Below are 21,090 nucleotides of genomic sequence, written 5' to 3' on the forward strand. Positions count from 1 at the left end.
AGTGTCTATATTTTGCCTGTTATTTGTACATATCTGTTGTGTTCACCTTTATCAAGGAATAAAATCACTTTATTATATCTTAAGTCTCGTCCCAGTTCAAACCCAGGTATATATATTTATATATAGTTTTGGTGTAAATTACAACCTGTCACAAGCTACCGTGACAATGGTGCTCTCTCAGGCCTAGATACACCCGTGGGCATTACGCTTTAGCACATTTAAACTCCTAATGATTTGAACGGGCGTTAAGGCGCGGGAAGGTTTGGCACCGTTTAGTAGGGCCACCAACAAATCGTTGTGCCTAGGACAAATATAAGACGAAGAGAAGGGTTGAGGCTGGGGGGTGATGGAAATATGGGCATGGGAGGGCGGCGGATGAGTAGCAGTATAATGTGGTGTAGGACATTTGGTCACGGCCATTTTGTCGTGACCAAATCTCCGCAGTGTTTAGATGCTACTCACTTTGCCACAGGGTCCTTTCTCTGTTGGCCGCTTCACCAACATGGTAAGTCCCTAACCTTATTCTTTACCCTAAAACCCATAATGTTAATGTCTAATACGGACGCTACCGCTTAAGCCCTTACCCTAAACACCTTACCCTAAAAACCTACCCCTTACCATACAACCTCGATCCTTAACCCCCTACCCTAACTGCTAAATGAACCTTAAATGGACTTACCTTGGTGAAGAGGCCAGCGACTGTGCCCAGTGGCGAGGGTACCTCTGTGGCCGATTGTCGGCAGAGACTTGGTCGCGGTGAGACTGCCACAACCAAATGTCTGCTGTGGTATAAGGACGTATATAAATGGGGGGAGGTGGATGGGGTATAAGGAGGTATTGGAGGGAGGGTGTATGTAATGACCAGAGTAATGACCAGAGGGGGTGAAGAAGGCAATGGTCCTGGATGGGGTTATAAGGAGGTAATGGGTCTGGAGGGGGGGGCGTGTAGGGAGGTAATGGGCCTGGGAGGTATAAGGAGGTAATGGGCATGGGGGTGTATAAGGATGTAATAGACCTATTACAGGTCCTAGGCAGAGGTGGGTATAACGAGGTAATGGCCCTAGGGGTTGGAGGGTATAAGAAGGTGATGGCCCTAGGGGGAGGAGGGTATAATAAGGTGATGGTCCTAGGGGGAGGAGGGTATAATAAGGTGATGGTCCTAGGGGGAGGAGGGTATAAGGTTTGGTCCTGAAGGCAGGGAGCATAGTGCACAGATGCACAAGGCATTTCCTGTGGTAACTGTGGTCTGCGGGTGGCCCTGTCAGGGAGATGGGGGGCCCAAGCCAGAGGATATCACCCATTTAACAGAAGGCTCTAGTGGGCCACAGAATGGGGGTTTTGACCTAAAAGAAGGGTGCCGAGTGGAGCGGGGGGGGGGGGTAAGATGGGGGAGATGGATCATAAACAAGTGGTGTGGCTCGCAGGGGGCCAGGCCTGTATACTAGCCGTGGGAAAACAAACAAAAAATGGGGGAGCACAGGTTGAGGGACTATACAGACGTTTATAAAACTGCACGGTATAGAGCTGTGAGTTGAAATTTAGTAAGGTGTACAATAACGTAAACACTTACACGGCCTTGTGTAAATGCTTTCACATCAAGGTGTCTTTACTTTAGATGTCTTCTCTCCAGTGTTCTTTCCGCTTATACTTTTCTTCTCCTCTGTTGTGTAGTTGAGTGTTCCTGGTCTTCTCCACACGAATGATTAGCGATGTTGTCCTCAGGATTAAATGAAACGAGAACAAATAGCATAAGGAACAATACAGGAAATAAAATGAAATATAGCTGGGGTAGACAACTGTATTAAAATCAAAAAAGCAGATGATTACTGCATCCACTCACACGGACAAGCGTGAGTGATCTCTGGAGGGAGGTATCTTTTTAGGCACCTAACTGCAGGGCTGTCACATCCCCCACCTGCTCCTTTGTACCATACAGATAGGGAAAGAAGGGGTAAAGGGGCGGAGGTGGATTTAAAATGTAACCACGTAAGGTTAATAATAGACTCACACGGCCATGTGTGAGTATAAACTCTGATTGGTATCTCTTCTCCCCTCACTGGAACTTCAAATCCAAACCTTCAACTGAGTTTGTTGAACCACTCAAATAGTGCCTGGATCACACGATGATACACAAGGGTGCAGAGGTGGAAAAGCGTGATATTTTATTAACAACAACAGGACAGAGTCCTAACAAAACATTTAAAAAAGCACTTAGTCAAAATGACTCAAGAGCTAAGTGTGCATAGACATAGCCAGTCCATCGGAAAATGTTTGTGCAGGATACTCAATTGCGCAGCTAACTCTCCGCGTCCGGTTGATCTGCTGTGCTCCTGCCTCCTGCTTCCGACGGTGGCTGAAGTGGTAAAAAAAGTCTCAGGGATACTAGCAACGCGTTTCGCCCTTCTTGGGCTTCCTCAGGCTCCGTAGAAAGGTATGGCTGGGGTCATAGCCTTATGTAGGGATCCCTCAACCAATCCGATCCTCTCCCTGAGTCCCTCCTTTGCTTCAGTGACGTGTCCCTATTGAATCCTCTCAGCTGTCATATCTCGGGGATAATGAGTGCTCTAAAGTCGCGCTCTCACTCTGTAGCATTACGGCACATAATGGATCACTTATTTGACGAATTCATAAATAAATAAATATATGTGTTCACGGTGTCTGCACAAATTTGCAAGTCTCTGGAACAAATGTTCAGCTATGAGAATGGTTTAGTGGACAAACCCTCGAGTTAGGTACAGTGGTTAACATGTTTCTTGGTTTCTCACCGGGGTACACATGGTGATAACAGAGATAGTTGTATAAAGGCACATACAGATATATAATTACAATTATATTACACTGGTTCATAGTGAAGGAACATGGATGTTCAATTTGATACTAAAAACTATTAAAAATTGTAATGAATAGTAAAATACTAAATATAAAATCCTAAACATTAATAAAACATATTACATTTGAGTACTTAAAATACATACTTTTATTGTGACTTTGGTTAAAATGTTTTAAAAAACTAAGACATGGATATGGTCTTACAGACGTTGGATTAGTATCTCTGCTGAGAAGTGTCATCTGGAATGAAACATAACAAAAAAATAAAATCAATGTCTTATATCTGAATGGGTATAGGGTGCTGCTCAACTTAAATCAGTTGGAGTAGCTGATGGCTATATAAAAGCATACAGTAGCATTCATAAAACAGACGTGTCTCCAAATGTTGTGTGTCCTGAGAGACATACTGCACCTAGATGAAGGCCCCTAGGTCTATGTCTATGTTCAGACCTTTCGGATTTAGGGTATTCAACCTATAGATCCAGTATGTCTCGCGCTGGCAAAGTTTCAGGAGTCTATATACTAGCCGTGACATATTTCCCCTTGTCGCTGTGTCCCCCCTTATCATCGGTCCTGTCCTTTATTGAATTTGGGCCTACAGTAAGTTAGATATCTATGACTGCAGGTTTTTTTTTACAAAGTTTAACATCTTCACTTCTATTGCCTCTTGAAATGTCAGAAAGTTTGTGAATTTGCACATCTCCAGTGAGGACCATAAAATTACAGCCACTCTCAGCTACTTACAGGGGCACAGACACTGTAGTCCCAGCCTGTCCTTCTGTAAAGGGGTTCGCATCACCTCTCCTGTATTCGTGATCTTTCCTTATCCCCATTGCATCCCTATGATACGTTTAAACCAAACAAATACCGCCATTAGTCACCTGAAATTCAGCAACACTGTCAGCTCGACTGATTTCTATCACGTTTATGTCTACAGTACATGACCAGAGTTTTACTCAGATAAATGTAAGCTACTAAATGTATGCAAGTGGGCTGCCAGTGATGTGTGCGGACCGTGCACACGATACTCACTGCATTGGGAATAATCTCCTTTCACAGAGAAATTATATTCAGACAAAATCCACCAACTACCTGCATGTTGTCCAAATAACAAGAGGTGAATTTACTGCATTTATATAAAATGATATGGTCGATACACTCAATATGTAGTTCAGATTTTTAAAAGACGACATAATTTAATACTTTAAAGAAGTAAATTTGCATTTTGTACATAGGCTGGCAAAATGATTTTACACTGCGGCCCTTATTCTGTAAGGTGTGATCAGTGCAAGTGACGTGCTTTCGCATGATAAGTCCTATTGACATTAAAGGTTTTTTTTATGCAATAGTACATTGTCTGCGCTATCACACCTTACAGAATAAGGGCCTATGTAAAATTGAGTCAGCCGAGTGGTAACACTGCACTCACCCGCAATTTCTAAGGGGTTTTTCACACCTGAAAGTGGCAGGGACCCAACGATTGGCATCGGACTGATCACAGCATGGAGCACAATTTTCTCCACCGCATTCAAATAGACAAACTCTATACCCTACTATACTCTATAGACAATACTTTTACTATTTACTATTTATACATTCTGTTTTTTACAGAAAACAAAAAATGAAGGCACAATTTGGGGGTTAACTCCCTTGTCAGGTGATATACTGTACATGTCCCGTGAAAATACAAACCGTAAATACCCTACACCCCTATGTCCCGTCCCCTTTCTACAAATTAGCATACAACTTTTTTTCAAGTGTGACATCACAAAGGTATCACCTACCTGTGTAACCCTCCCTGTCCGGTCATTATGGAGTTTACATCAGTGTCTGTATTGTTGGCAGGATGCATTACCACAGTAATAACACAGTAGCTTTAATATCCTTTAGATACAGTCTCTCACATTTGAAATATACAGTGCATCTGGAGAGCGTGGGGCCTCTGCAACCGCCGCGCCCCGCCAGTTTGTGCATCTCTGGCATAGAAGATAGTTGCATAGTTACATAGTAGATGAGTTCGAAAAAAGACATACGTCCATAAAGTTCAGCCTATGCTAAATTTAAATGACAGATACTGTTTGTTATATTTGTACTTACAGTATATTGATCAAAATGAAGACAAAAAAAAAAACCCCAGTGACATATCATCCAATAATATCTCATAAGGGGAAAAATAAATTCATTCCTGACTCCAAGAATTGGCAATCGGATTAATCCCTGGATCAACATCCTTCCCATGTTTACTTATTTGGTATATCCCTGTATATACCTTTCCTATCCAAAAAGATGTCCAAACTTTTTTTTGAATATATCTATTGTATCTGCCATCACAGTCTCCATGGGTAATGAATTCCACATGTTAACTGCCCTTACTGTAAAGAACCCTTTCCTTAGTTGCTGGTGAAATCTCCTTTCCTCCAAGCTTAAGGGATGAACCTGTGTCGTTAGTACTGCCCTTGGGATGAATAGTAATTTTGAAAGCTCCTTCTATTGTCCCCAAATATATTTGTATATAGTTATCATATCCCCTCTTATATGCCTCTTTTCTAATATAAAGAAATCTAATCCTCATAAATTAGATTATCCACAACCTTTATTAATTTGGTGGTTCTTCTCTGCACTCTCTCTAGTTCCATAATGTGTTTTCTAAGGAGTGGTGCCCAAAATTGTACTCCATATTCAAGATGTGGACTTACTAATGCTTTGTAAAGGGGCATAATTATGTTTACTTCCGTTCCATCCATTGCCCGTTTAATGCAAGATAAGATCTTGTTTGCCTTTGCTGCTACTGTATGACTTTGAACACTATTGCTAAGCCTGCTGTCTGCAAGCACTCCTAAATCCTTCTCCATCAAGGGTTTCCTAAATTTATCCCCATTTAATTTGTAAGTCGCCTGTTTATTCTTGCTTCCCAAATGCATAACCTTACATTTATTAAACTTCATCTGCCATTTACCTGCCCAAATTTCCAGTCTCTCCAAATCCTTCTGGAGAGAAATGTCATCCTGCTCTGATTCTACTACCTTACACAACCTAGGGGCCTCATGCACTAAACTCATATAGAAAAAATTGCCATTGTTTTTAAAACGCCATTTTTGACAGCGTTGCTATCATGGATGGCAGAAAGCCTCGAATACCAGTGATAGCAACATTTGCAAAAATGGCAAGTAGTTGGCGACGAGATGATCGACCATCCGAAAAGGGCTCACCGGCGAGTTCTTTCTGCTGCAGAGAGAGACAGCCGCTTCTCCCTGCGCAAATCTTACCAGAAATTAATGTTTTCTCATTTAAATTTTATTACTAGTGTAGATGAGCAGACCGGCGTTGATTTGAGGTTCGGGGACCCCCTGCTTCCCGAGATACAGGCCCCATAAGGGGTCCACGGGTTGTCCCCGCGAGTGCCTGGGGGCACTCTGGTGGTTCCCATGGGTATCTGGGGGCCCTTGGGTGGTTCCCCACAGATGTCTGGGGGCCCCACAGTGGTCCCTGTGGTTCACCGGGGGTCATCAGGTGGTCCACATGGGTGCCCGGGGGTCCTCGGGTGGTCCCCGCGGGTCCACGCTGGCCTGCAATAACAATCCTTTTGTAAAAAAAAAAGCATACATTTCAATAACTACCCCCCCCCCAAACACATACAGTAGAGTAATGGGCAAAATAGCTATTATCCAGATTTCAATAATAGATTATTTGCCTATTATTAAACACAACATTAGACAGGCAGCAGAAATAAAGTAAATAAAAAACGTTCTACTTACACCTGCCATAATAAAGGGCGTCCTTGTCAAACTAAAACTTTTTATTTAGCATTAATTTCATTCTTTTTACGTGCAGACATGGGTTAAAAAAATGGTCCAGAGCCAGTTGGCGGACCATGAACTGTTTACAGAAACATGTCTCAACAAGAAGAAAGTCTCCCCGCATTATTTTGTTATTTTAAGTTTGTTTTGTTTGTGTTCACACTAGGTACGCCAAACAGTTTTTATCTGCAACCAAATTAAATTTCTATTGTACTGTGAATGTACAGTGTAACTGTTCCCTTTCTTTCTCTCCATACAGATGCAGCAGCCGTTATTCGAACACTTCAAGCGGTGTATACGTCGGAATACCCATGTGATGGCGCGGGATTACTTCCACCGTACCGCCTTAAGACGCGAGTGCAGGCGAGTGCAGAAAATGGCATTTTAGTGTTCTGGCTTTTAAACACCTGAAATTGACACAGTGTCACAGTACTGTACACATTACAATACATTCATTTCATTGCATATAATTGCACACAATCCATAAAATTCAAACAAAGCAAACACGATAAACACGTGTGCCTGGGGCGATTGGCCACGTTCATGCCGCGTGGAATACAGAAGCGCACACGAAAACGGCACCTTGATGCCTTAAAATAACGGCCGCTGCATCTGTAACTAGGTGTCTTCGCTCGTTTTTGATATTTTTATCCTTTCCAACTGCTTGCTGGAATCTGTCTTTTATTGTTTCAGTTCTGTAGATGTTATTTCAAATGTTTACCCAGATCTTAAGGGGTTTAACAGATTTCAGTGAAAAAGCTCCAATATGCAGATTTAAAAAGATGTTACACCATGTCTACTTGTCTACTTTATGTAGGGGGATACAAATACAGTCTTAATAACCCTTTGACCCTGTGGCAATAGTGTGAAACTCAGTTAATCTGAAGAGCTGAATAAAATGCTTCTTGTTACAGCCTGTTTAACAGTTTTAGAGGTATATGACAAACCGTTTCTCCTTCCTCCAGAGCTGTTCTGAAGACGATATTTTTATGTCTCCAATAAATATTTTTTATTGATGCTGCTTGTGATGAGAAATCACACAATCTGTAATTCCGCAATTTAAAAAAGGCAATCAAGTTCCAATAAATATTTTACTTTCCATTTTCTCTGATCAGATTCTTACCCTTCTGCAGCCACAAATAATTGAGGATCACATTATGATAGTCGTGCCGGATACATTCGTTATTTACAGTCCAATGTTCATAACCGCTTACAAGATGGAGATGGGACTTCTGCGCTTTACGATATCTGTGATATGTGCCTTGATCTGAAGGTAATATCATTTCTGCTGCTGGTAAACCCAGGTGTTCTCAACTCCAGTCCCCTCGACCCCCCCACCTCCAACAGGCCAGGTTTTAAGGATATCCCTGCTTCAGCACAGGTTGCTCAATCTGTGGCTCAGTCAAAGAGCCGGCTATAGAAGATTGATGCTCCCTGCTCATTGAAGCAGGGATATCCTGAAAACCTGACCTGTTAGGGGGTGTTGAGGACTGAGTTGAGAATCCCTAGGTTAAGTCTACTCTGTTGCCCCTCCTTACATCTCAGCCCTAATTTCTCGCTATGCACCACCCCGACTCTTGCGTTCTGCTCAAGGATGTCTTCTTTCTACCCCGTTTGTATCTAAAGCCCTCTCCTGCCTTAAACCTTTTTCACTGACTGCCCCACACCTCTGGAATGCCCTTCCCCTCAGTACCCAACTAGCACCCTCTCTATCCACCTTTAAGACCCACCTTATGACACACTTGCTTAAAGAAGCATACGAATAGCACTGTGAATATTCTGAACACATGATACATAATGCTTGGCCCCCTGCAGACGCACTTACCAGAACTCCCTCCTATTGTCTCTGTACGTTCTCCCTACCTACCAATTACATTGTAAGCTCTTCGGGGCAGGGACTCCTCTTCCTTAATGTTATGTTTATGTCTAAAGCACTTATTCCCATAATCTGTTATTTATATTATCTGTTATTTATTCGATTACCACATGTATTACTACTGTGAAGCGCGATGTACATTAATGGCGCTATATAAATAAAGACATACAATACAATACAAGTCAAACGTATATGTAATACTATAATTAGTGAAATGTGCTTCTCAGTTTTGCCCCAGTTTACTACTGGAAGTGTGTAGCGTTGGAATTGATGTGTGAAGGAAGGAAATATTGAACTACACTTTTTAAAAATTATTTTAGGTAATTGGTTGGAAACAAATAATCCATAACAAGGTCTTAAATATGCTATGATGTCACATCTTCATGTCAGGAAGCGATGATCCCCGTTCCAGTGAATAGGGCTCAGAGCTTCCCTGAGACGGAGAAGCAGCTCAACAGCAGATTGACCAGGGAGCAAAGTCGTATTTACTGTATGAAACAAAGGTTGTGAAGTGCGCTAGTAATATTAATAAATTGTGAATACTAAGGCCGCGCGTATAGTGCCCGCGACCGCGGCGCGTGATGTCAACCGTCGCCGCTAGCGAAAGTTGTATTTTGCTTTACTGCGGGGTCGCGGGCGACCAGGCCATTGATTGGTTCAGGGGCTGTAACATGAGGTGACAGCCCCTGAAAAATCAAATATTCCCGGCTGCAAAAAATCACGTCACCACGTCGCCCCGTCGCCACCGCTCTTACTATAAGCACACGCGGCGGCGACAATGCATTTGTTTTCGGGCGACGTCGCATAGCCATCGCCGGCACTATAAGCATGGCCAAAGGGATGTATACCCTAATTTACAGGTATGTATAAATAAATATAACTACTATATTGAGTGGTATATATAGTGAGTATTGATGCCTTCTACTTCCCTCATGGACTAACATGTGAACGGCCTTGGTCTGTATACTTCATAGGAACGGGGTGTTTACCCTCCCCCCTTCGGGGCAGCGCGGGCGTTGTACTGAGGCTATTACTCCTAGCCAAGCTTGTCCGGCAGTTTGCGGAGGGGAACCATGATCGCGAGACCAGGGACCCTTTCTCCGTTTGGAGACATGGATGTACCAGCAATTACTACAAGCGATCTCATACTGAATGGATCATTGTTGAATTTGGTGCCACAACCGCAGCTCCAGACTCTGGGTAAGGGTGTCCACAGGTACTTTCTCCAGATCATTAACTGCAGGATTAGGGAGAAGACCAACTCCAATCCTTTGCCAATAAATCAGATTGATCTCCCACCAGATTGTGTGGTTTGATCACCCACACTATATATACTTTAATTATTCTGGACAAATATACACGCATGACCTTTCCCAACATCTAATCCAATAACTATAAAGGCAGTATCAGAGTTATAGTGGCAGTATCAGAGTTATAGAGGCAGTATCAGAGTTATGGAGGCAGTATCAGAGTTATAGAGGCAGTATCAGAGTTATAGAGGCAGTATCAGAGTTATAGAGGCAGTATCAGAGTTATAGAGGCAGTATCAGAGTTATAGTGGCAGTATCAGAGTTATAGAGGCAGTATCAGAGTTATAGTGGCAGTATCAGAGTTATAGAGGCAGTATCAGAGTTATAGTGGCAGTATCAGAGTTATAGGGGCAGTATCAGAGTTATAGAGGCAGTATCAGAGTTATAGAGGCAGTATCAGAGTTATAGTGGCAGTATCAGAGTTATAGAGGCAGTATCAGAGTTATAGTGGCAGTATCAGAGTTATAGAGGCAGTATCAGAGTTATAGAGGCAATATCAGAGTTATGGAGGCAGTATCAGAGTTATAGAGGCAGTATCAGAGTTATAGTGGCAGTATCAGAGTTATAGAGGCAGTATCAGAGTTATAGTGGCAGTATCAGAGTTTTAGTGGCAGTATCAGTTTTTATTGGGCGCACAATCAGGCCTTTAAAGCGTAGAATTCAAGAACATGTGCGCCTAAAAAAGAGAAAAGATACATTACATCCAGTCCCTAGGCATTTTTCTATGTGCCCGATGGGGGGAGTCAATGGTTTCTCCTTTACAGGCCTCGAATATGTACCTATCACCAAAAGAGGCGGAGACAGACTTAAACTTTTAAACCAAAAAGAAATGTCTTGGATTTACTGTACAGATAGTCTCCATCCAACAGGCATAAACATTGATTGGGAACTGGCCCATTTTTTGTAAAACTTTCCAAACAAAATTATCATTGAATACCTAAATATATACCATTGGGTGAATCTAATTTCATCATGTGTATTATATCATTGCTACTATACTCTTTATCATTAAGTGATCATTATTATCATTTTGTATAAGCCATTTTCACTCAGCGAGTTCAAGATTTCCTGTTAAGAATGTTAGTGATAGATACTAAAGGAAGTATATTATACCCATAATGTTTATAATATAACATCAGTGATTTTTATGGTCATATATGGTTACCCCTCTTGTTGTATGTATTCATATACTTTCTTCTGTATTATGATTCAATATAGATTGTGCTACTATATTTCTATTTTGCAGTTCTTGTTTTTAATGGATATGGGATTTAGTTCACTATTTTTTTATTTGGTACATTCACTAGATATAGAATGACTTTATGTCTGTATTTTCTAGCGATTAGTTTAGTTAGTGTCAATCACTAGTTAGGTGTTTTCATTTTTATTTTTGTAGACGTTTATATGTTTTATGAATTTTCATCTATATCTTATATATAGGCTTATATCTTATATATAGGCTGCGTGACGTCACCACCAATCGGGTCTATCGTATGGTAGCCAGTGAAGTAGACACACCCCCCTCCACGACGAAGATGCTTCCGCACTCAATCGGTGCGGAAAGAACCAAAACGGCGAGAACCGATTGAGTGCGGAAGCATCCCCGTCGTAGAGGGGGGGGTGTCTACTTCACTGGCTACCATACGATAGACCCGATTGGTGGTGACGTCACGCAGGGGCGTTTTTTACATTTGTGACGATTCAGAGGGGCGTCAGTGAGGGATGGAGAAGCCCTTACATTCATACATATACAGAGGTAAACACAGTCGCCTCTATGACGTCACACACACGCGTTTTTGGCGCGAAATTTGACTATTTGACACACACTTGTGACAGGGTATAAAAGGGTTCCCCTATGTACTGTACCTTACTCCTTGATAAATCACTTTTGTGTGAAACGCGTTGGAAGGTTTTTCACCTCTTTGTTTGTATGTCTGATTGACAATAAATACTTTTTTTATATTCATACACCTGTGTCCCTGGGCAGTGCGCTGCTTTGTGCTCTTTTGCATCTTTTGGATCATTTGGATTATATTCAGCGGCTGAAAACGCCCCAAGGAATACAGTGGACTCTAGGAGTGGGTAAGACTTTCAAGATTTATTCCTATTCCAATGGATCAACATCATGACTACTATCTGGGGTGAGTTTTGGACTTTATTGCATTGAATTCCAATGAGGTACAGTGAGGTGCTTATTATATCATTTACCTGTTGCCTTCAGGATATCTACTTACTCATAAGTTCTATTCGACTCACCCAGTAGTTTACCCACTCCCTCGCGGAGTTTTCACTGTCTTCATATCATTGATGAACTTGCATGTCAATTCCAGGACTATTGGAGCACCCTTTACCTTTCCATTTTGACAATGAGTGTCCCTATTTGAAATATAGAAAATGTTTTATTGTTCAAGAAAATGTTCTTCAATAAGTTAAAAACTGGCTGAATGGATGCAGTAACATTATTGAAAACAACATACACTTTCATGTCACACCTCTAATTAAATACCTTAAGGATACTTCCATGCATTAGTTTTGTTTCTGGGTGGAGCTGGGGGTTTTGTGCATGAGATTTTGCATCTGTCCTATCTTTCATTCCTGCTAAGTGTGGTACCTGGGTGTCACAATTTGGGCTTTTAATTGGGTGAGATCAGGGGTGGGCAACTCCAGTCCTCAAGGGCTACCAACAGGTCCGACTTTCAGGATAATCCTGCTTCAGCACAGGTAGCTCAATCAGTGGCTCAGATTTTGACTGAGTCACCTATGCTGAAGCAGGGATATCCTGAAAGCCTGACCTGTTTGTGGCTCTTGAGGACTGGAGTTGCCCACCCCTGGGTAGATGCTGAGGATCTATGCAAGCAAGTACTGTTTGTGACTGCAGCACTTCATATGGAAGGAATTCTGTGATCAAATAATTGAAATCTAAAGAGTTTGGGGTTATTTTACTGTACTGCTATTAGAAGAACTGCTTCAAAGTACTTAGAGGCAGATCCACAGAGCTCTGTTATTTTCCCTGAGTTTAACGGAGATCCACAAAGCTAATTGTATCCGTAAAAAAATGTCTGTTAGTTACCTTGTTAACGTTGGGATAAAACACCCCAGTGCTAGTTGCCAGTAACGCTGCCGGTGGCTCTATTCTAAGGAAGCTGCCATTAATAAATAATGAATGAGTGAACCACTGCAAAGCCACAGTTCCCCGAGAAGGGAGGTTAGACCACCGGGGGGATTAAAGGTCCAGGTTAACTGCTTGTATGCCATAGCAGTTGAAATCTATACCATTTAATAGGTTGTAGTATGTAGTTAAGGTATTGGTATTAACCCCTTGGCTACCTTAGTGACCATTATTCATGCCTTCATCGCCACTATGGCTTCCAAGGGGTTAATACATAGGTCTTGACAACATTTTTTGGTCTAGTCCATGGTATTCACTTCCTGTATAGACCACACTTTTTCTGCCATCCAGAGTTAGGGGCTAGAAGCATTTAATGCCAGGTATAGCGATAACCTAAAATTACCCAGCGTTAAGGCCTGCGTTAACTGGAGCGGCCTGCTGTGGATATGCATTGAGGTGGTCCACACCTCATATGCATATCATTAACACTAACTGCCTTTAAAGTCAATGACAGGCTGTCCAACAGTAAGGCTACGGCCCCGCTCCCAGAGTCAGCGCACCCGCACTGCTGACAGGCGGTGCGCTGAGATACACAGACCGCGATATGCGGTCTGTAGGGAGCGGGAGCCGGAGCGGGAGGTGGGCAGGAGTGGGAGGTTTGACAGGGAGGGGGGGCGTGGCTTGAGCGGAGGGACCCGCTACTCTCCCCCCCTCCCTCCACGGACTGCAGGAGGGAGCAGCTACTCTCCCCCCCCTCCCTCCACGGACGGCAGGAGGGAGCTGCTACTCTCCCCCCCCTCCTTCCACGGGCTGCAGGAGGGACCCGCTACTCTCCCCCCCCTCCCTCCACGGGCTGCAGGAAGGACCCGCTACTCTCCCCCCCCCCCTCCCTCCACGGACTCGGGCTGGAGCTGCTACACACACACACGCAGGCACTCATACATACACATACACACACACAGGCAGGCACTCACGCACTAATACACACACGCGCGCACACACAGGCAGGCACTCACGCACTCACACACACACACAGACAGAGGCAGGCACTCACGCACTCAGGCACACACATACACACACACAGACAGGCACGCACGCACTCAGACACACACAAAGACAGGCACTCACCTGCTTTCACTCCACACTCCTCCCCGCTCCCCGAAGCCTCTCCTCCTCCCGAAGCCTCCCCTCCCCATTGGCTCACAGCCACACCACGTGACGCGTCAACGCTAGGAAACACCATTCTCTTGTGTCTCCTAGCGGCTGACGCGCCACAGCGTGTAGTCAGCTGTGCCGCCAGGGGGGACCGGGACTGGCTCGCGAGGATTCCCCTGCTGGTGGGGAACTCGCGACATAGCCGCCCGCGCCAATGAGCGCAGCGGGACCGAGGCCTAAGACAGGTCTTAATGCTGTGTTGGTTGAGCTTTGCCCTTAAGGGAGCCCCGACCAAAGACTCAACATGGATTTAGGGCAGACTTTACCTTAGAGTATATGAACTGTACTGTATGTAGAACTCTTGTGTTATCAATCATTAAAACTGCCCAGGGGAGAATGATATTTAGGGAGTATCGATATAAAGAGCTAGGTTGGAGTTACACACATGGCCCCAAAAGGATAACAGGCAACGTTAGATCCACTGTAGTAAATCTCTAGGTGTGTGTTCAGAGAGGAAACAAAGAAAACACACTGAGGATTTAATACAGTGGGACTAACATTGTCTGTTAACCCTTTGCGGCCATATAAGTGGGAGATTTCAAGATTTTCTAATTGTCACCAAATCTATCAAACAATATTGCACCGGAGGCGCATGCGCGATGGTGAGGAGAGTAGCAGCTTAAGCTGAGAGCTCCCGCACCCGCCGCACGAAGCAACAAAAACACAGCTTTTAAAATAAACTTTTGCCCGAGAAAATATCACCCAACAACCGGGGAATAACCCAGGATGGCCCCGCAATCCACGAAAAAGAAATCAACCGGCGATATGCGCAAATATGTGAGTCGGGCCGCAACGCAGGGGGCCGAGGCAGACATGGCGCCGGGCTCTGCAGCGGGATCCGAATCCGAACGAGAGGAAGAGATGGAGGACACAGCGAGCCAACTCCCGGTGCGAAGATGCGAATTCGACTGGCTCTACAACAACATGAAGTCGCTCTTCCGCGCCGAAATCCAGGAGCTCAGAAAAGAAGTTCAGGGCCTGGGAGAACGCACAGGAGCATTGGAGGATAATATGGCGGCCTCCAACACCGCGGCGAAAAAGGCAGAGAAGAGGGCAAATCACCTGCAGGCCCAAATAGCAGAGTTGGCGGAGAGGCAAGAAGACTCTGAAAACAGAGATCGTAGAAGTAACCTCCGCATCAGAGGCATCTCTGAGGACATGACGGACATTAAAGAGTATATCACCCGCTGGTTGTCTGTTTTATTGCCAGGGGTGCCCGCGGCGGAGCTGGCAATGGATCGCTGTCACCGGGCCCTCCGGAGCAGGCCGGCGGCCTCCGACCAACCGAGAGACATAATAGCACGGATGCACTTCTACAGCACCCGGGAAGCAGAACTCCAATCAGCCCGGGGCCCTGGGACAAGCAGCTTTGAGGGAACCTCCCTCCAACTGTTCCAGGACCTTTCTCCTATTACCCTGGCCCGCCGAAAGAAACTCCAACCAGTCACAAAACTACTGCGGGACAGGGCAATAAGATACAGATGGACCTTCCCATTTGGACTGCTGGTCCTGCGAAATGGGAAGGCCATCTCTATGAAAGAGCCAGAGGAAGCCTCAAAATTCCTCCGTAAACTCGGAGTGGAGGACGGTCCTTCACCAAACAACAGAAGAGATCAGAGTCCACCCGCAGAATGGCAAAAAGTCCCCAGCCCAAAAAAAACATAAGAACCGGGCGACGGAAGACAAGGTGTAAATAAGCACCTTAACAGTTTAGTTGGCCGCAGTTGAGCCTTAGTTTCTCCCAAACTCTCGCCGGACCTACCCTAAAACTGTTATAAAATGTGCAGCAGGCTTCTCAGCAAAGACCGGAGACTCCTGTAAAATCACACCAAAACAAACAACAGAAGTGGTGCTGAAGCGGCCTAAATTTAACTGCTGCTCCGGTGGCCGCGAGGAAAAACAGATACCCGGAAACCCCCGTGACACGCAGGACCCAGAAGATGGCGACGCCAGACCGCGTGGAGGGATCCCCAACAACTACCGGATGCAGAAGTCGTTTAGGCGGGAAGAGATCGCAAGAAGACATCCGCTTCTCCCGATGTCCGGCGACTAAATGATGGCGACCGGAAGGACGTCACCAGAAGTAGAGGGACGGCCATCTTGGATGGGGCATAACATGCCGGGCTCCGGAAGTCCCAAACGCTGCCACAGCCTCAGGATGCTGGCTTCCACCGGAGCCGGACGAGGTGCTCCTTGCCCCAATAGTGGGATCTATGAACGGGAGGAGACAGACAAGACACTTTCTGCAATAGTCGGATCTCCCCCCCCCCCTCCCTCCCCCCGGCCGACAAAAGGAGCTCCCACGGACAGGTAGTAGCGGGGACACCCCTACCAGACACCCCCCAGGGGGCACTTTCAGGACCGGGTCTGACACCCATACTTGTCAGCAGCCCTCCCACACATCCCCCCCATATGCGCGCATTAAGATAACGTGAGGGATATGAGCGTCCGGCCCGCGGCGGCGCTTAGGCAGGCGGGCCAGACCCACAAGATCCCAATCCCCCCCCCCTTGCGCTCAAACCTGTCGGCAACTCGCCCACCCCCCCCCCCTGCACATTAAGTCAATGTACTAAGAGGCATGAGCACCCAGCTCCCTAATACACTTAGGCAAGCGGATTAGATCTACAGAGCAAGGTTGAGTTAAAGAGAGCACAAACACAGGTAATGGTGGGGACACCCTTGTCCGACACCCACCAGGGGGTACTCTCAGGACCAGATCCTGCACTCAAGCATGTCAGCAGCCTTCCCACCCCCCCTCCCCTCCCCCCCACCCCCCCTCCCCTCCCCCCCCTTTTTCTTCCTCCCCCCCCCCGGTCGAGAAAAGGAGCTCCCACAGACAGGAAGTAGCGGGGACACCCCTACCAGACACCCCCCAGGGGGCACTCTCAGTACCGGATCTGACACCCATACTTGTCAGCAGCTCTCCCACACATCCCCCTCCATATGCGCACATTAAGATAATGTGAGAGATAGGAGCGTCCGGCCCGCTTAGGCCTCCCCCCCCTCTCCCCTCCCCCCCCATCCCCTCCCCCCCTCCCCCTCCTCCTCCCCCTCCCTCTTCCCCCCTCCCCCCCCTCTCCCCCCTCTCCCCCCCTTCCCCTCTCCCCCACCCCCCCCCACCTCTCCCCCCCCCTCCCCCCCCTGGATTGGCAGGATCCTGGATCGGCAGGATCCAATGCCTCAAAATGAACCTCCTCCCCAGAATCCTGTACCTATTTCAGACCCTTACGGTGCAGGTGGTCAGGGCTGACATCCTCCGCTTGCAGTCCTCTATGGTGAAATTCGTCTGGGGTAATAAAAAGCCACGTATCAAAGCTAGTATATTAATCCGCCCAACACTACGATTAGGACTTGGGGTACCTTGCTTGATGGCCTACTTCCGAGCAGCACAATTGACTCAAATCGTACAGTGGCACATGCCGATGGTTCTCCGGAGGTGGGTGGAACTGGAACGACAATGTAGCTCCCCTGTAGAGTTACAGGACTTAATTTGGCTTCCGAAACGGGTACAAAAATCCTTAGGGATACCGCTTGCGACAATGAGGAGCTCGTTGGCAGTTTGGAGGGACACCAGACTCAGATGTGCTCTTACCACTCAGCACACATATATGACCCCGTTTGTAGGGAACCCTGATTTCGCTCCGGGCATGTCGGGTGGAAACCTGGGGGCCTGGAAAAAAAAGGGCCTCACGAGGCTTCTACATCTGAAAGGTAGCCCACTATTAAAATCATTCGACCAAATTAAATCTGAAACCGGGATACCAAATTCCGAATTCTTTAGATACCTCCAGATTAGAGCCTTCTACAATAAAATCCCTAAACGCCCGAGGCGTATCAATTTCGAGCAGCTGTGTTCAAGAGGAATGGACACCTCGGGACTTACTTCTATGATCTTTAGAGCGGTAGTCTGCCCTGGGAACACAGACGATACCAAACTGAATTACAGACGTGCATGGGAAACTGACTTAGGGGAGACTTTAGAAGACGACGACTGGGACTCTATAGTGCTGGCAGCGGCTAAAAGCTCGATCTGCACAACCCTGAAGGAGAACGCATATAAAGTCCTCATGAGGTGGTACCTCACCCCAACACGATTAGCAAAGTTTGTGAAAGGTTACCCCCCACTGTGTCCCAAACAGTGTGGGGAACAAGCAGACATGCTGCACATGCTGTGGGGTTGCACCAAAGTGGCACCTTTATGGGAGGAAATCCAAAATTGGCTAGAGAGAATTCTCGGACGTCCGGTCCCCCTGGACCCTTGGCTGTTCCTGCTGGGCAGGCGCAGGCGGGGGCTAGGCAGACCGGCACAAAAACTGATTGCACATTTTGCAACAGCCATGAGGTGCGAACTTGCAGCGTTGTGGAAGCAACCAGACTTACCCACGATGATGAAAATTCGGAACAGAATCTGGTACGTTTGCCGGATGGAACAATTGACGAGTCTGGTCAATGACACCGGCACAAATTTCCTAAAAATATGGGCCCCTTGGCTAGACCAATATGACATCCCTGGGGTGAATGCCACCAACATTCTGCTGTGATAATAGGAAATGCACTCTCCTCCGGGGCAGCGGCATGGACAGTGACAGATTAGAGCACCGATAGGGCAGACTTACGATGATTGTGAAAGGACTAGCAGTCGACTCCCACAGAACAAACACATTGCCGGTGGATCAAGAACACAGTTTGGAGACACGCCTTACCTGGCCGTTCTCGACCCCCCCCCCTCCTCTTCCCCTGGGTTTGTCTTGTAGGTCTTGTATGTCAGTTACCTTTCTTCTTCTTGCTTTTCTTTTCCCCCATTGTACGTCAATATTTGTAACAGTTGATATTGAAAAACAAAATGTTGGGCACGAGGGCACTCATACAAGATAATGGGTTGTCAGATATGTGAACTGTACCTTGTCCCAATAAAAACTTTTTTGTTGAAAAAAACAATATTGCACCATATTTTTTGTCTCATTCCCGTTTTTCATCTGCGCTCCCCACATTCCAAAGAAAACGACCACAAGAACTGTAGCAAGACGTCGGCTATCTGGGTTCAGAGCGGCAGATTGGTTTTCTTTTTACTATTTGTCTCACCTTATTTTTTATGCACTTTTATTTATGTATGGTATAGTATTCATAGTCACAAAATTGCGTTTTTAATTGGTTGCCAATCATATTGTATTTGCATAAAGATCGCCTGCTGGTGTCCATGTGGAGTCACACCCAGACTGTATCAAATTGTTGTGTCTCAGTGTGTTACTTTTTTATCTGATATTCGTGTTAAAAAATCAAATGTATGCGACTATTTTACATTCAATGCAAAGAACAAGCAGAAAAGGCTTCAAAACCAACATCTATGCATTTTCTTGACATTGAAACATCTCCCCCCTCTATATCTTACCTACTATATTCATTTCATATGTGAGTGATCTAGTATAATTAATACCCTGACGAGTAGAAATAGCACGGCCAGTGACCAGTATCTGGTCTCCATTTCTCTGCTCACAGAAAACAACCTTTTGGAACGAGTTTATGAGACCTCCTCTTGTAGCTCCGAAGTCTGACTAACCGTGTCTAAAGAGCCCGTTCCGATGGCACTGGCACGCTTTGCTCTTCTGTAAGCCCTTCTCACATGTCCATTCCGTGTCTAAAAGGCTTTTTTAGAAGCGGTTTCACTCCAGCTCTCACAATTCCATCCGTTTGTCAAAAAAGCCTCAAACTCGCATTTTTGGGCAAAAACTGTTATTCTCGTAGCTCTGCTATGCAAACCGCTTCTAAAAACTCACATGTTGTTCACACCACCTAAAGTGGGCGAGATTGGTACGGCGAGTTGGGAATTTGGTTGGAAATTTGTGTTTGAGAAAAATGATAAGCTCACAAGACAGTGTGCTCAAAAGAAAAAATCACTTAAATGCACACAAACTCAAGTATAAAATATGCCTTTTATTAACATTACTTAAAACATATATTACCAATTGTGAGTGTAACAGTAATTAAAATAATATGTAAGACGACCTGCCTATACCCTTACTCAGTGTTTCCCTGAGGAAGCTCCATAGCTGGAGGGAATGTGCGTTGGGCACGTAGTGATGTTATGCTACTCCCATATGCAGTTGTTTTAGCTTAGTTTAGTTGGACGTCATTACAGCTGACCAGTATATATATCCACCATCTGAGAATATATTACTACATACTTTGGGGCTAATTATCTGGCACTATACCTTTGTGTACTGTATGGGTGTTTCACTCCAACCCATGCTACGCTAAGCTGTGAGCATGATCACACATGCATCTGTATTTATGTGACCTGGTGCTGCTACATACATCAACTAATTTATAGTGTTGATACTCAATACTATAACAATACACTAAGATTATTAGGACAACATTTAGCTCTTGGTATATACCACTCCCAGGCTGAGTATAGAGATTACATCTAGCTCATGGTTAAAATTTAATGCACCTTATCAGATATACTTAATAATCATTTCCACATGGCTTTCTAACTAATGCCACTGAATGGTGCATTTTAGATCTGTGGTTCTGGTCCTAACAGGCTTCTTTATTTTACCAGCGCTGTATATGCCTTTATCCCTCACCACTCGACAAGCAGTACTATACACAGTGTCTGAGTATTTATTTATTTAGTAAGGGTATAGGCAGTTCGTCTTACATATAATTATAATTACTGTTACACTCACAATCGGTAATATATGTTTTAAGTAATGTTAATATAAGGTATATTTTACACTTGAGTTGGTGTGCATTTAAGTGATTATTTTCTTTTGAGCACACTGTCTTGTGAGTTTATCATTTTTCTGATTCACTTCAGTTTACAGTTTGCACCCATCTAATATTTATTGATCACTTTTTCTATGTAATTTGTATGGTTTATAGTTGATCACTCCCTATCCCACCCTCTTTTTGGAAATTTGGGTTTGGCTGAGAGAGCAATACCTATAAATC

At 45.1% G+C, this 21,090-nt stretch overlaps 1 long non-coding RNA gene across 3 annotated transcripts in view; it reads right to left on the reverse strand.

The window, feature by feature from the left end:
• Window positions 1-1,580: 1,580 nt before the first annotated feature.
• The window catches only part of LOC142467669 (uncharacterized), a 52,613-nt gene continuing 33,103 nt past the window's right edge, over window positions 1,581-21,090 (reverse strand). For 2 of the 3 annotated variants that reach the window (XR_012788465.1, XR_012788467.1), the window contains exons 2-5: window positions 12,069-12,188; window positions 3,574-3,669; window positions 2,976-3,069; window positions 1,581-1,717 (exon numbers count right to left, since the gene is read on the reverse strand). This is a non-coding gene — a long non-coding RNA (uncharacterized LOC142467669). Of the gene's footprint in view, window positions 1,718-2,139; window positions 3,070-3,573; window positions 3,670-12,068; window positions 12,189-21,090 lie in introns of those variants that run through there. The other variant, XR_012788466.1, reaches the window with a different exon arrangement.

Source organism: Ascaphus truei, chromosome 16, assembly GCF_040206685.1.
Source record: "Ascaphus truei isolate aAscTru1 chromosome 16, aAscTru1.hap1, whole genome shotgun sequence".
NCBI classification, from domain to species: Eukaryota; Metazoa; Chordata; class Amphibia; order Anura; family Ascaphidae; genus Ascaphus; species Ascaphus truei.